Raw genomic sequence first — 16,738 nt, 5'->3', positions numbered from 1 at the left:
TAAGACTAGAGTATTGTCCAAGTATTGATGCACCTGCATTGCTCCAGAAAAAAACCCTGAACTGCTGGATATGGTATCACATGGATATGCTGAGAAAGGAAACCAGTTGTTACTAACTTCCAAATGGTTTCTATGTGCACTTTCACAATTCTGGTATTTTTTGCAAGTATTCAACAGCAAGGCAGAGCTCTGACTCTGGGGACTAAGGAGCGCATCCGTAGAAACCACAGGAATATTTAAAAACAACCCCTGCCAGCATCATTCCACTTCCAGCATGGGGAGGGTCACAGAAACCTCCATGGGAGGGTTTTATCTCTGCTGCAGAAGTCACTCCTGGCACCTGCAGTGCTGCTGCTCTGAGCTGCAAACCAAAATGACCTGCAGAGGAATTTATGCATGAATGGTCTGACTATTGGAGCTGTGCACAGCACTACCCTTTGGCTGCTGCCAGTACCAATGACCCCCAAAGAAAAGGGATCAGCTGAGTAAAAATAAATCCAGGCATTCCTGACAGGTACAGGTACTGTAAAATCATTTCTTCAACTACTAGAGACAGTCCATTTCCAGAAAAGAGCAGAAAACATTTTTATTACTGCCCAGCTCATTTTCTGCCTTTCTACAAGCCTTACCCAGTTCAGCAGATTTATTCTGGAGCTCCAAGGTAAGCAGCTTTGAATCATCTTCAGATTTCTTTAATCTACGGAAATGGTAAATTAAAAATCCCAAATGTAGAGTAAAAAGCACTGTATTTGAAACTTACAGGACAAGAAGACAAAGTCTTAGCACAAGCACTTGAAGAACATTTACCTTTCACCAGGCAGGTGATGTATCTGCCTGCAACACATATCAAATTTCACTTTTACAACCTCAGAACAGCAGACATAAAAGTAAACAAATATATACCTACAGAAATCTGTATTTCTTAAAGAGAGAATTATGAAAGTTGGAGGGGGCAAAAATTTACTTTTTATACAGTATCAACTATCACAAACAAAACAAAAAATTGCAATAAATTCTCTGCATTTAGACCACTGTGTGAAAAAAAACCTCCAAATTTCAGCTTCATTTCCAATTGTTCTTGATTTTGTCATAGACTGCAACCTGTAAGATCACTCTTGGAATTTAAACTCATTAATTTACTTATTTTGCTCTTCTTGCAGCAAGCTTTTCAAATTGGCAACAGAAGTCTCAAACTCCTCTGTCAGGGCTGCAAGCAAAGCCTTCAGTTTTTTACATTCTTCCTCCTGCTCTTCCTTTTCTCCAGTGACCTGAATTATTCTTTTCACTGTAGTCTGGAATTCAGTTTCCAAGTTCTTTTCAGTAACCTTCAAGACATGATATCATTTCTAAACATGTTTTGCAACAAAAAGCTACAGCTGTTTCATGTGTAAAGTAGCCATTATTATTTATGCAAATACTCATCTAGTCTCTTTGTACTGTAAAACTATAAGCAAGGGGTACCTCTGCCTTTTGCAAAGAAATTTTAGCCTCTTCCAGCTCTGCTCTCAAATATTCTTTACTGCCCTGGGATTCCTTTAACATCTCTTCATTATGTACTAAATAAAAAAACATGTTTATATTTTTAAAAATAGGATTATTTACTAAAAATGCTGCTAAAAATGGAAAATTACATACATTTAAAGAATGTAACAAAGACCAATGGTACTGACATCATATACTAAAAAATAATAGATGAAATTTGAATATAGGTGGCTTAAAAATACTGAAAATCAAGTTCTGAAAAGTAAGTTTCCTCAGTGACATCTGCCTGACTGTACATTTGCAAAACTGAAGCAACATATTTTCCCCTTGCAATTTTCAAAAGCTCTCACTGCTTGACTCACCCTAAAAACTGCCCTGCCAGTCCTGCTCCCACATGAGCAGCTCCTGTTCCAAACAAAAATAAGGCCTTCAAGGCCCCAAAATTCTGCTGCCAATCAGCAACAGAATGAGACTATCATGGCCCTGTTTCCTATGCTTCTATAAACAATTACATATAATAAATAAACAATCATAACCAATCACATTTAAATTCTATAAACAATTACATTTAAACACAGCAGGCAGAACTCTTACATTTTGCGTCCATTAAGTCAGCAACCTTATTTTGTGATATCTGCAGCTGAGCCTTGATGTCTTTTATGACATCATTTTTTTCATGTCTCTTTATAGTAAGAGCTGAAATCTAGAAAAATGCAAGAAATATCATCATGAAGTCTGGAGAAGGGACAAATATTATTTTCATTTGTACCCAGGTATGATAAGCAGACATTTTGCTGTCATTCAAGTTAGATTAGATAGATAGATAGATAGATAGATAGATAGATAGATAGATAGATAGATAGATAGATAGACAGACAGACAGATAGATAGATAGACAGACAGATAGAAACTATTTGCTAGATATAATCTTAGCTAAATATTGATCAAGTCAAATTACTCTAAACAAAAAAGATCTCAATTCAAAATAAAGCCATGAATTCCAGTAGACTAAAGGTACTGAAACATCACTAAACCCAGAAAGACTTCTTGGCTCTTGCGTTGCCCCTTTAGGCACAATAAAGCTCTACATCTTAGATAGTAAAATGAGCAAACCTGCTTTTCCTTTTGACTGACTTCCAGTTTGCATTCTTTCTCAAACTTGTCCACCTTTTCTGCTTCTTCTTTTACTTTGGAGATACAGTAACATCCATAGAAAACATTCTAGCTGAAATATACTCCAAGTTCAATACAACTTCCACTTTAAGATTGCTGGGAATTGTACAGCTGTGCCATTTGTTTCCCAAGAGTAATTGCTGAGGCAATGTTTGATTTTATAATCAAAATACAAACAGAAAAGAGCATATGAAAATGAAACAGGAACATACCAGACTATACATACAGGGAGAGAGCATTTAGTTCAAGTTTCTGTAGCTATACACTAGTGGATTCTCATTTAAATAAACAAACTATGTGAAATAAGTATTTATCTCTAGACTGTACTTCACAGACAAAACTTCAATTTTGAGTGACTGTTTGAGAAACAAAGTTCCAGCTTTGGCCCAATGGAACAGCAACAGAAGGGGTCAGGCAGTGACCAAAGGCAGCATGAATAAAAGAAGGGTCCCAGTGTCTCAGTGTGAGCTGCTCACCATTCCAGCACTTCACATCTGCCTGCCCTGACACTGCGTGTGTAACACAAGCTATGAAGTACAAAACTGAGCCAGCTGCATAAACTCAAATGAAACAGAATTCTCACATTTGAAACTCATTTCCAATCTGTCGTTCTCTGCTTGCACACAAAGCTCTTCAAATGCCACTGTCATTCTCTAAAAACAAAATTTAATATTTGAAGTTCAATACTGGAAACCCTGGAACTTCTCCAGGGGCTGCTGCCCACCTCAGCCATTCCAAGAAACCAGGAGGGAGGTGAAACAGAGCCCAGAAAGAAGCCAGAAGTTGTGGCAGTGACCCAGCACTAAGCACACATCACCCAGATCACAGGGATCTACATCCCACACACTGCTGCACCTTCTCCATTGAATGTGTTTGATAGAACACAAAAATAATTCTTGAAAAGGGATTGAAAACCCAACTTCCTGCATCACACATGACATGATACCCACACAGGATGGATACAAACAGTATCCCAACATAAACATGGCACTCAGCTCAGCTCACATAACTCACATTCCTTTCATCAAGCTTGCTCACTTACTTCTATGTTGCTGCGAAGTTCCTCATACAATTGTATTGTTGCTTCCTTTTCCTGTTCATCTATCAAAGCAAGAACATATGAGAAAGTTTTTCTTTTGAACAAGAATGCCAGCTGTCCAAGTCATTGTACTGAATCAGCGTAATGAATTAACAAAGAAATTATCAGCTCCATTCTTACTAAATAAGTCATTATGAAGCATGGTGCCAAAAGTTACAGACTCTAGGGAAAATGTGTATTTCATTGAAACATTAAGCAAGTTCAGCTTTTAAATTTCCTTCCTAAGATATTTTTTCTGTGAAAAGTGTAATTCTGGATCAGTTTATGCGACCATATTAATTATTATAGTATTAATGCTGTTGAATTATAATGTATCAAAACTGTTAGTATTTATAAACTGTAATCTAGGGTTTAGCATGGAATTTCTTCTTATCAGCAGATACCTATAACCACAGAGCTATCATTATAAAATTGCAACACTCCATGTCCATATTTTCCTTCTTTCCTTTCACTTTTGTAATTGATACTATTTTTTCCTAAGAAAACAATTAAAAAGAGAACAGTAAAAGAAACAGCTATCAAAAAAGAACAGTACAACTATATACAAGTGTTTATAGAATTAAGGCTAAAAAGAGATAGACACTTCTTAAGTATCCAGGATCAAGTTAGTAAAATTCTAATGATTATAATAACAATTCCAAATTGCATATAAAGTAAAATTCCCAATCAATAACATATTTTAAAACCTCAAGAATTTAAACTTCAATAAGTTATCCAACTGTCTTGGCTTGTTCAGTTTCATGAGAAGAATTCCAGTTACTCATTACACCTTGGGGTTCAGACCTTTTTTCCCCACAAATGTGTGATGGCTGAAAACAGGAAATGTCAGCTCTGGAAATTAGTTCCAGAGTGCTGGGAATTCAGAGTAGATTCTACTGCCTAAAACCAGGCATGAAGTGTCACTTCTTATGTCTGAATATATTCCCAGAGTGTGGCTGGGACTGCAAAGCTTCAATGGGCTGAGCAGCCTTGAGGAGCCCTGCCCTGCCCTGCAGTGGCTCCAGTGCCAGTCGGGGCTGTGGGCACTGCCTCAAACCTGGAGCACTGTTTGGGCACCCAAAGAGCTCCCAGGCTGGCAACCTTGCAGCAAGCAATTTCACTGCCTTCAAAAGCCCTCTGCATTCAGCATTACAAACCACAAGTCTTTTAGACCTGGGGCTTCACTTCCAATTTTGTGAGCCACTTAAAATTCATTTCTCATTCTGAGAGCCACATCCAGTCGATCTCAACTAGAGAACTTTTCTGAACAGCACAAGAAATTTCTTCTTCTTTCTTCTATTTGTAAATTTAGAGCAAGCTAGAAACACATTTACTCTGATAAATAAAAACTAAAAAAGGATTTACATTTGCTGGTCTTCTCTGTGAAGTGAGTACAGGTTTCCTTAAGCAGATTACACAGATGCCTCGAAGCAACAGCTCTAAAGGAGGGAAAAATATCATGTTTGCACAGGAGTGCACAGTGCTTTGTGCACCTAAGGAGTAACAATGGAAATGACCTTCAAAATTTAACACCTACATAAAACTGCCCACATGAAAACTCATTATTTCCACCACAAAAATATATCCTTGGTTCTATTACTTACTCTTCCAGGAGATCTTTATTTTCACATATCTCATCTTCCAGTTTCAAATGGAGTTTCTCATTTTCAATCTGATTTCATAGGGAACAAATGCAAAAAGACACTGTTATTGAAAAATATATTAGAAATGCACTTGAACTTCTCAAATCCCTCATGAAAAAGTCATTTGTGGCATCAGTAGACAGAAGCCTGTTTTATCTGGTATTACATGCTGAGTCATCTTTTGCATGAAAGATTCAATAATTAATGAACAATAATTTACCAGCAAATGAGACACTTACAGGTATATTCTTCATACCCACCCTCACACAGGACAAGTGCCTGCAACTTCTCAAAATAATCATTTTCTCAAGGCACAAACCAAACTGCAACAGTCTTTAATATTTAAGTGTATCAATAATAGTGTCATACTGAATCAGGAAGCACTGAACTTCATTTATTCAATGCACTCTACAATACTGGCCTGCAGTTCTTGAATGGCTTTCTTCTGTGTTTCAATAATCTTTCTGTTCTCTTGGAGTTTTCTTTCTTTCTGGTTTAGTTCACTTTCCACAGTCAGTTTCCACTGCTTGATCTTTTCAGCCTCTTTGTAGAGTTTTGAGAACAATTCATTCATTGTTTCTGGATTCTATTAAAACAGGTTCCACAATTTAATCTCAAACACTATCTAATTAATAGTATATAATATCTAATTATTACTGTTGTAGATAATGTATTTATCTCTTAGAAACATCACAAGAGTAATATTTTTTCCACAGATGGTGATATAAGCTTATATATGATCAGGAGCCCAAGTTTAAATCTTTGTGCATCCTCTGTGTATGTATCAAAAGGCATTACAGGGCACAGAGAAGATACAAATACAATGAAATACCCCAAACCCCCTTCAGACATCACCAAATAGATGGGCTTAAAGACATCGATAACTGCAGTCCACCAAAATCAATAAAAATTTTGCCAGAATTATCAGTGAAGCCAAAATTCCTTCTAGCAGGTTCTTCACCCCATTTCTGTCCTCTCCTTCTGACAGACACTGCTGAGTTAAGTAGAAGCAGCTTCAGAGACTTTATCCAAGAGTACCTGTGATATTGCCATGGACATACACAGAATCACAGAATCACAGAATCACAGAATCACAGAATCACAGAATAATGAGGCTGGAAGAGACTTCTCAGATTATCGAGTCCAACCTATGCCCTGACACCTCAACTGCAGCACCAAGTGCCATGTCCAGGCTTTTTTAAACATACAGAGATGGAGATTCTACCACCTCCCTGGGAAGAGCATTCTAGTGCTTCATTATTCTTTTAGTGAAATTTTTTTCCCTAATATCCAACCTATCCCTTCCCTACTGTAGCTTGAGACTGTGTCCTCTGGTCCTCTTAGTGCTGCCCTGTGGAAGATACCAATCCCACCTGGCTCCAACCTCCCTGCAAGAAGCTGTAGAGAGCAATAAGGTCACCCCTGAGCCTCCTCTTCTCCAGGCTAAACAGCCCCAGCTCCTTCAAACGTTCCTCACAGGGCTTGTGTTCCAAACCCCTCACCAGCCTTGCTGCTCTCCTCTGGATGTGCTCCAGCATCTCAACGTCCTTCCTAAGCTGAGGGCCCAGAACTGGACACAGCACTCAAGGTGCAGCCTCAGCAGTGCCAAGGACAGGGGCAGAATGAGCTCCCTGCTCCTGCTGGCCACACCATTCCTGATCCAGGCTAGGATGCCATTGGCCTTCCTGGCCACCAGGGCACACTGCTGGCTCATGTTCAACCAGCTGTCCCCAGCACCCCCAGGGCCCTTTCTGCGTGAGCACTGTCCAGCCACACTGTCCCCAGCTTGGAACGTTGTAGGGGACTTCTGTGGCCAAAATGTGGAACTCAGCACTTGGACTGATTGAACTTCATGCTGCTGGACTCTGCCCATCCATCCCACTGATCTAAGTCTCTCTGCAGAGCTCTCCTTCCTTCCAATAGATCAACACAAGCTCCCTGCTTAGTGTCCTCTGCAAATTTACTCATGAAGGACTCGATGCCCTCATCCATGTCATCTATAAAAATATTAAAAAGAACTGGTCCCAGTACAGCCCTGAGGGACAGCACTGGTGCCTGGCTGCCAGCTGGATGCAGCACCGTTCACCATCACTCTCTGGGCCCATGCAGCCAGTTCTGAGCCCAGCACAGAGTGCTCCTGTCCCAGCCGTGGCTGCAGCTCCAGGAGTGTGCTGTGGGAGACAGTGCCAAAGGCCTTGCTGGAGCCCAGATACACAACGCCCACAGCCTTTCCTGCATGCACCAGGCGGTCACCTGTTCACAGAAGGAGCCCAGGTTGGTCAGACATGACCCACCCTTGGTAAAGCCCTGCTGGCTGGGTCTGATAGCCTGGCCATGCTGCGAGTGCTGTGTGATAGCACTCAGTGTGAATTGCTCCATTATCTCACCTGCTACTGAGGCCAGGCTGACTGGCCTGGAATTACCAGGATCCTCCTTCCTACCTTTTTTGTTACATGGGTGTCACACTGGCCAGTGTCCAATCATCTGGAACCTCACAATGAGCCACAACTCCTGATAAATGATGGACAGAGGCTTGGCAAGCTCATCTGCCAGCTCCCTCATCACCCTGGCATGGACCCCATCTGGACCCAGGGATTTATAAATATCCAAGTGTCCCAGCAGTTCTCTGCTCATGCATGGAGCAGGAAGGAAAAGCACCACCCTTGTGCCCTTAGACCACCTTGAAAGTGCCCTACAAGCAGTGCTGGGCCAGTGGTCGAGGCAGGGAGAGCAACACATGAGCCCCAAGGGCCCTTTGGTTCCCTTACAACAGCCCCAAACAACATCCTTGTTTTGGCTGCATCACACTTTTGTTACAGTCCTGATGGTACTTTAATAGCTTAGGATTAAAAGAGTCTAAAAAGTTTCAGGGATATGAAAATCAGCAGAGAGAGCACAAGAAATGTGTTTTATTTTGTGGTAGCAAACAGTGTTTTGTAGCTGCAAAGTACAGAAGCTATTGCAAAAAAAATGAGCTGTACTGAGTTGTGCTAAAGCAGAGATCTGCTGGTAAAGACACTGTGAAAGGAATCCAGTGCTTGAGGAAACCACTGAATTCATTGTTTTACAGATAAAATAAAGCCAGACAAGGCAATTGGGATAATCCACTTCAGTTTTCCAAAGAATACTCTGACTTCAACCCTTCTGCCCCTCAACAGAATATTCAGAAGCAGTTCCACAAGGATACTTAAATGTTTAAATCTTACTCTAATTAATGCTCATAGACTTTGCAGGCACTTGAAACAAAGAAAGAACAAAAACAACATTGCAATCACCTTAATTTATAAGATTGTTTCCAGGCATGTTCACTAAATCCCAAACATCTCCTGGAAGTGATTCAGTTTTAAACAGGAGACAGAAAACATTGTTCCCTTTTGACTACTTCCTTTAGCCCTGGAATATCTACAGAATAATGCTTTAGGCAGTGTTTGGGAACAAATTCAAAAGACCCCAAGGAATGAGATGTGCAGAGCTGATACTTAGCTCACCTCTTCATCTACTTCAGAGCAAAGTTTCACTTGCTGTGAAATTGTATCTGAAACATGAAGAGATTTTGATCAATGTATTTCTAAAACAAGTAACAGTGAAACTGTATTTAACAGTTACAGATATGAAACTGTGAGACTACTCATGAAAATTAAAACTTGACAATATATACAAATCTAAAGATGGTGCATGGTAAATATTCCAATTGTACCTGAATCAGTGATTTCGCCACGGCTCGACACATCCAATGGCGGCTTAAATTCATAATCTGAGCATCTGTTAAAACCCTGCACAAATTTAAGAATTTTTAGTTTCTTAGTTCCTTATGGGCAGATTTGTAAAGAGGAATTATAAAATCCAGGGAAAAAGAATTCCTACAGATGATGTGAAAATAGATTTTGTCATTAATAAAACAGCTGCCTACAAGTTTCAAAGCCCAAGGTATTGGTAATGGCTTTGGAACTCACTTCTTACTTCCCAGTGGTTGATCAAACTTTTAGTGTCCTGCAGTTTGATTTATAGACTGTGGCCAAAGGGGAGCTTTCAATGCAGGGAACTCAGCAGCTCCTGCCTGTCTGGTCACTGGTGCATGGCAAAGGACGCAAGGAGACAAATTACTTTTTTGAAGACCAGTAGTTGATATTTCTTTGCTTTACTTCCAAGGGCACTTCTAAACCACATCTGATTATGTTTCAGCATGAAAATACCCTTTTACAAGTTTTTTCAGTCACAGAAGTTCATCCTGTAAACAGCTAACTCATCTGCTGTCAGAATACCCCATTTGAATCTCAACATATTTCATAAGGAGCTTTGACATGAAAAAATAACTTGTTGAATTCCAATAACTCAGTGTGGGGACAGAACATTTTCACTGCACACCTGATCTGGCGAGACCAAGACACCAATGCCAGTGCGAGGATCTGAGCGGGGCCTGTGGGAATCCATAAAATCAGAGGGGTTTGGGAAAGCTGCAAGAGGCAGTCTCAGAGACAGCAGAACTGGGATTAGAGCCAAGCAGCAGCCATGAGATAGAACAGCAGAAAAATTATGTAAGAAGTAGAAAACTAAGGACAAATAGAACAATGGTCTGTGTATTAATGCTTGGCCAGAATAACTCCCTAAGTTACAGAAAGGTTTATCTAGCGAGGTATTAGGAAGTTTAAAGCTTAAGAATGGAGCTGTGTGCATTGTGTTTTAAGGCTTACAAGCAGGTATTGTATTCAAAATAAGCAAGCATTGTTTTAACCAAAGGTACGTGTGCGTATAATGGTTGGGTAGAACTGCTGTCAATATGCTTTTGCTTTGTGTGATTGGTATTTTAAAGTTTTTTACTTTTAAAGTAAGTTGTAACATTAAGTTCTTTGTCTGCTGCCTGGGATGTGAGCTGCTGGCATCTTCCCATTATCATAACCATTCAATGAGACTGATGCTGGAAAATAAAACAGCTCAAGGCAGTTCCTCAGCAGTCCCGTCCCGTTGGTGATTTGTACACAGAGCCCAGCAGGCGACAGAGCCCTGCTCACTCTCTGGGCTGAATTACCCGCATCAAACGTGGACTGACAACACAGAGCGGACTCGAGAAGATGATTCCCTTCAGTTTTGATAGAAAACAACAACAAAAGTCTTTGAAATTCAAACCGAAGATGTCTGTGCATACGCCACTCCAGGCACACGCACAGAAATGAGTCGAGTGCAGGAGCGGTCCCAGCCTATGCAGGGGCAGGTGTGTGTGTGCTCCAGCTCTGCTGGGGCAAGGGGCAGGTGTGTGTGTGCTCCAGTCTGGGGCAAGGGGCAGATGTGTGTGCTCCAGCCCGGGGCTGTGCCCATGCAAGGGGCAGATGTGTGTGCTCCAGCCCGCGGCTCTGCCAGGGCACTCCCCGGGCCCAGCACTTTCCCCGTGTCCCCGGGGAAGGCCCCTCCGCTTTCCCCCGTCCCCTTCTCAGTCGCGGCCTCCAGAGCAGCACAGCCCGAGGGGGCAGCTGGGGGGGGTGTGGTAGGGGCCGCCCTCAGCGCTCACCTGGGATCTGCCCGCAGACACCTGCCCAGCGCTCAGGCGCAGCGGCATGAACAATTTAAAGCGGTTTTCCTTCTCCATGGCTCCGATAAAAGGGCAGCCGGGGCAGCCCCAGCTCCCGGCGGCCGCTGAGGGCGGGCGCGAAGGGCGGGAAGTGGCAGCGGCCCCTCAGTGCGGGAGAGCTCTGAGGGGAACAGGGGGTCCCGCCTGCACAGGGAATAACTCGGGGAGCCCAGTCCTCCCGAGGGAAAAATGCGTATTTTATGATTGGCTTTTCGCAAATATTAATCCAAATTACCCAAATTATTATTACTCTAATTATATTGCTATTTTTATAACCATTTTATTACTTTTAAATTTTAAAAACCAAGTGATTGGTGTTTTTCACATCCTGTAACCCTCCCGTGTTGTAAATGGCTCCCCCAGAAACATCACTACATGGGATGTTGTGTGTCAGACACTGAGTGAAAAATGCCAATCACTTGCTCTTAAAATTTTCAAAGTTTAATAGTAATTAAATTGTTATAAAAAGAGTCATAAAATAAGGGTAATAAAAGTTTGGACAATTAAGTTTTAGGACAATACAAGACAATAAGAACAAAGCGTTATGGATGTCCAAGTACCTTTTTCTGGGCAAAATAAGCCTGAAAAAGACACACTTTAACAGAGGATCAACCCTTAAAAACAATAACCGTTTGTTATTCATACACATCATCCATGATGCATAAATTCCATTCAAACACAGGATTCTGTCTGGTCAGTGTCAGCTTCTTCCTCTGAATCTTGACGGCGTCTCCATGGCAGAGCAGGCGGGAAGAAGTTTGTTTGTTCTGATAAGACAGCAATAAATTCTCTTTTTCTGAAAGATTTAGGTGTCCTGTGGCTGCTATCTCACTGTGAGTCCTTTCTTTAAAAAAGTATCTCACATAGCATGGTTTCTATTTTAACCCTAAAACTAGATTTAAGACACTACTTAAGAAAATTCATACAACATAACTTTCTAACACAACACATATAATATTCATTTTAATATTTGTGAAAAACGAGTCATACAATATGCATTTTTCCCACAGGGAATGCAGGCCCTGGAAGCATCTCCTGAAGCTGGCACAGCCCCAGCAGATGGCATCGGTGAGGAGGGGCTGCTGGGAGGCAGTTTGGAATAACTTTGCTGTCCTAGGGTGACGTTAGGATGCTTGTATCCCCAGTTGTCTGTTCTGTTTATGCTGGATATTATGTTCTGTGCCTTCAAGACTGGCTCTGAAGAGCAAAGTTTTGTTTTGGTTTTGCTCTCAGCCACTCCCCCACGGCTGGCGGGACACAGAGACGGGGCAGTACATGGTGCTGCTTTTGCTTTTTGCTTGGCTTTTTGCTTTGCTCTTGCTTTTGCTTCTGCTCATTAGTTAGTTTAGCTAAGCAGTCCAAATTTTTCCCTGGACTGTTTTTCCTTTCCTTTTTTTGGAATCACTCAAGCCTGCTCCAGACTGGGCCCTGGGAACACCAAGAGTTTGCACCTTGTGGCTGCAGCAGCTACTCCCGCACCAGAGGGACTGATAACAGAGAGACCACCCCAAGAGAGACTTTCTGAACTTGTCATCTTTTTCAGAGTGGTGAAAGAGTGTTGTCACCTGGTATTGTTAATTTTGTGTGCTGGGGAGGCTGTGCCTGTTAAATAAACAGGTTCTTTCCACTTCTCTCCAGGGAATCCTTCCCGACCCAGTTGGGGGGAGGGGCTGTGTGGGTTTGCTTTCTGGAGGGGCCCCTTTGGAGGTTTTCCCTCAAATTTGCCCTAAACCAGGACAAAATTTGGTGCCCAATGTGTGGGGCTTGAGAGAGAGTCGAAAAAACCCTGTTTTGAGTGCATTTTGGTTGCCATTACTCTGTGTTGATATAAAGCAGTTAATGGCCATGTTTTTTGAATTCATAATGTCTCTTGGGATGGAGGCTTGCATGCATTTCTGGTCCCTAGGTGCAGAGGATCATTAACGGGACATCACACCATGATCAATATGATCAAGTGAAGCCAATTTATTACAAAAAGCAAGCCATTTTTATACTGTTCTCTATTGTTCACACCTCAAGCTAATACATGATTGGTTAAATCCTTTTTACGCACGCATTTTGATATTTCAGTTAATTTTAGTTACTCTTTCTTCTTCATGCATCTCGCTGCAGGTTTTCTTGTCTGCTTTTGCATCCTGAACTGTCTGCTGCTGAGCATGTTCTTCTTCTTTTGTGTCCTTCAAGGGCATGGTGACCTTACTCAGTTTCTATGAAGGCTGGATTGTGTATATGTTGCATATGTCCATTGTCCTGCAAAAAACCCTCAGCACTCCTCCTGGTGTTTTCTGGTCATTCAAGTGCCCTTCAGCTTACTGGTTTCATGCTTTGAGCTTCAGGGAATTGCCCAATCTTTCTGAAGCTCAAATAAATATCATATTAGTCAACATCTTAATTATATCTCACAGAATTACCTTTTCTTTTGTGTTTGTCTAAAACTGTTACTGTACAGAAATCTCTGGGGGATGGTGGACTTGTCAGATGCTGCTGGGACATCCCAGAGCACTTGGACCTTGGCTCTGCACAGGAGAGCTCTTCATCCCCTTTCTCTCTTTTCCTCCCTCTGGCCATGGAGGGAGCTCCTGACTTCAGCCTGTGACTCAAGTGTGCAAAGAGCAAATCTGGACAGAATCGGGACAGGGAGGGTTTAGGGAGACCTTGGGATCTGTGCTGGGCACAGAAGGTGTTTTCCATTGCTCTGAGACTGTCTGTTGTGGAAAGTGGATTTAATATCCCACAGAGTAATGACTTTTGCATTTGATGGAGCTGTGCCTTCCCTTGGCTTTGTTGGCTGACAAGAAATGAACATCCCTCTGTGTCTCGGGCAGCTCCTTCTCCAAGGAAAGCAGGTGGGAGCTGGAGCCAAGGAGCTGAAAGCTGCAGGTGCAGCCTGGGCTGGAGGGAGCTCAGATTTGCACAAGGCTGGATGGGGGACAAGGGGCAGGTGTGCCAGGGCTTGGATGGGGGAAATGGTGGGGTGGGGGTAGGGACAGAGTCTGATTGATTGTCAGCCATAAAGGGTCTTGCTTTTCATATTTTTTCCATCTGCATGAGGAGGTACTTGGATTCAGTGACAATTGGACATTGCACATATCAATGAATTACCAGGAAAACAAACCTAAACAGGACCTAAACAATGTTTTCTCACTGTCTTTTTAAATATCATGTATTCACTTTGAATACACTACTGAGTTCTATTTAACTACAAATTACTAGGAAACTGAAATATAATTATTCCCAGAGGCTTGGCTGATTTAGGTGTTCTGAATGTTAATGAGCCCTGCCACACTGAATTCCTGCACTGAAGAACTGAAGGCTGAACAAGCCTCTGCAGCAGGAAAATTCAGCAGCAGCCTCCAAGGTGCTGAGGATGTCAGCAGCCCCCACTGAGGCCATCCGTGCCCAGAGACCGTGGGGGAATGGGCAGACAAGGAGAGCGTCCCTGGGGCTGGGGCAGCACAACTCAGAGGCACCAGCGGCTCCAGCTGGGAAATGGAGTGTGCAATGTGGCTGGGAAAGCCCTGCCTGGGCTGTGCCAAGCAGGACAGACAAGCCCTGACCCACATTCCCCAAACAATTCTCTCAATGAGACATTTAAAAGCAGTTACAGTTGTTTGTGTAACATTCCCAGTGAGGCTGCAGTGTAGGTGTGGCCAGTCCATGATTGTCCAAAGAACACTGCTGAGGGTTCTGCTGCTGCCCAGAGCTTTCATTGGCCTCCTAATTGCTCGGCCTTGTCCTGGAGGCCCCCCACTGGGGCTGCAGCCAGTGCTGTCTCCCACTGAGGCTGCCTGGCCAAGAGCAGTCCCAGGGGCACAGGGTGGAGGCAAAGCACGGTGGGGAGGAGAAAGAGCAGGGACGAGATTGCCCTTGAAAGGCAGAGGTGCTCTTGGCCCGCTCCTGGCCAGGGAGCCTGCCCAGAGCCGTGCCCTGCTGGCCGGGGCCTTGAGGGACAGCTGTGCAGCTGGGCCAAGCTGTGCCAGCATCTCCAGCCGTGCTGGGGAGCCTTGCCAGCTCTGGGCCAGCTGTGCAGGAGGCTCCCTGTGTGCCACTGGCAGCTCGGGCCTCAGCCACCTCCTCTTTCCACAGTTCCACCTCTGGACAGGAGTTGAAAGGCGGCGGCGCCTCACACGCGGAGGGCCTGGGTAGCCCTGTCAAGTGTTCTGAGCAGAAGACACCAGAACAGCCAGCTATGAGGAAACCTCCTTGGCCCCTGCAGATCCCACTGCCACCTCCTCTCCTCATGCATATGCCCGAGCTGCCTTTATCTCTTTTTTGATCTTCCTCTGTCCCGTCTCAACCCATTCCCGAGTTCTTTTAGAGACCCCAGGAGCAGCCCAGCACCCTCCAGCCCCTCCTGAGTCCAACATGTCCTTTTCTCTGCCCCCGACCCCTCTGGCCATGCCCTCTAAACAACACAGACATTGACCCACCTCTGCAGGAGTAGCTGAAGGCCCCTTCTTCTATTGCAATAAAGAGATGGAACTGACAGCCAGTGTCCGGGTGGCAGCAGCAGCAAAGCCCAGCCGGCAGCAGCACTGGCTGAGCTCCATGGCCAGGAGCAGCTGTGGATGCCCACGGTGTGGGCAGGCAGGAGCCAGGCAGGGGCTGCTGTGACCAGTGGCGGGATCCCCAGGGCTGGGGGAGCCCAGGGGGCAGGCAGCAGCATGAGGCTCCTGAGAAAAAGCAACCCCATTTTCTTAGTTTATCTGTTTTAATAATTAGAAATTTGTATAAATATTTCAAAATAGTTTTTCTGTAGAGAGACACCCTCAAATATTTCTTCCCAATTACTATTGTGTTTAAAGATTTTTGTAAGTAGTTTTAGAATCAAGAGAACAAGTGACCCCATTTTGTCTTCTTATTTCATTCTTAGAAATATTTAGAAATATCTTTTGTAGAGACAAAATCCCAAATGTTTCATTCCTGTTTCCACAACACATCTCTAATTTTAAAACTAGTTTTAGAGTTCTGGAAAATTTTTTCCCCTTTTACAATAAAAATCTAAAATTGCATTTCAGTGGTAATCTTTATTCTAGGAAGAAGTAAGACTGCTTCAGCCAGCCAGCCTGCTGCAGAGGCTCTTTTTTCTGAAGGAGCTTTTTATCTGGTCACAACCAACATACGTAAAACCTTTCCCCAGATATTTCCTGGGATTTTTGACAAGCTCACGTCTTAGTCTTCTCAGACAAACTTTGAGCACAGTCGGCATCTCTTCAAGTTACCATCTTTGTTTGCTTCTGGTGGAACTCCCTCAGATCTAGAGCAGGGCCTTCTCTCAGCTTCCTGCTGGCCCCGGGCTCTCCTCTCGGCCTGCTGGGCTTTGTTGGGTGGCACAGCCTGTGCCAAGGGGCAGCAAGGTGCCTGCAGGCCCCGGCTCTGGGGGAAACGGAGAACGTCCTGCCCGCATCCACCGTGCTGCCAGCTCAGCAGTGCAGCACAGCATGGGCAGACGCTCCCCATTGCTCCTACAGGTGCAGCCGACCCCACCACACACGTTCCCTATTCCCCGAAGGGAATTGATTCTTGTCAGGGAACACACTGTTGGCTAGAGTTAATGGTAAGCCTGGCTTTTCTCTGGCATGCAGGGTATGGGGTACTCCTGTAATGCTGGGAGATGACTGGGCTGTGTCATGAGGCACACGAACTGGAGAGGCGGGTCTTGTGCGTGTTGAGTTTTGCACTAAGATGTGCGGGGCTTTGGGTCCTTTGGAAATAGTGCGTGTGGCTGGGTTTCCTCATGAGCTTCTATGGGGATTTGGGATCTTTTCTATGGTGTTGAAGTGACTGGAGACATCTGTA

General features: G+C 43.6%; 2 pseudogenes; one reads left to right on the top strand and one right to left on the bottom strand.

Annotated features, from left to right (window-relative positions):
- The window catches only part of LOC131096523 (synaptonemal complex protein 1-like), a 48,616-nt pseudogene extending 37,659 nt beyond the window's left edge, over nucleotides 1–10,957 (bottom strand).
- Nucleotides 1–16,738, top strand: part of LOC131096532 (zinc finger protein 189-like) — a 435,229-nt pseudogene that overhangs the window by 359,517 nt on the left and 58,974 nt on the right.

Source organism: Melospiza georgiana, unplaced genomic scaffold, assembly GCF_028018845.1.
Source record: "Melospiza georgiana isolate bMelGeo1 unplaced genomic scaffold, bMelGeo1.pri scaffold_51, whole genome shotgun sequence".
NCBI classification, from domain to species: domain Eukaryota; kingdom Metazoa; phylum Chordata; class Aves; order Passeriformes; family Passerellidae; genus Melospiza; species Melospiza georgiana.
The sequence above is the reverse complement of the archived record's forward strand: the minus strand, read 5'-3'. Positions and strand labels throughout refer to the sequence as shown.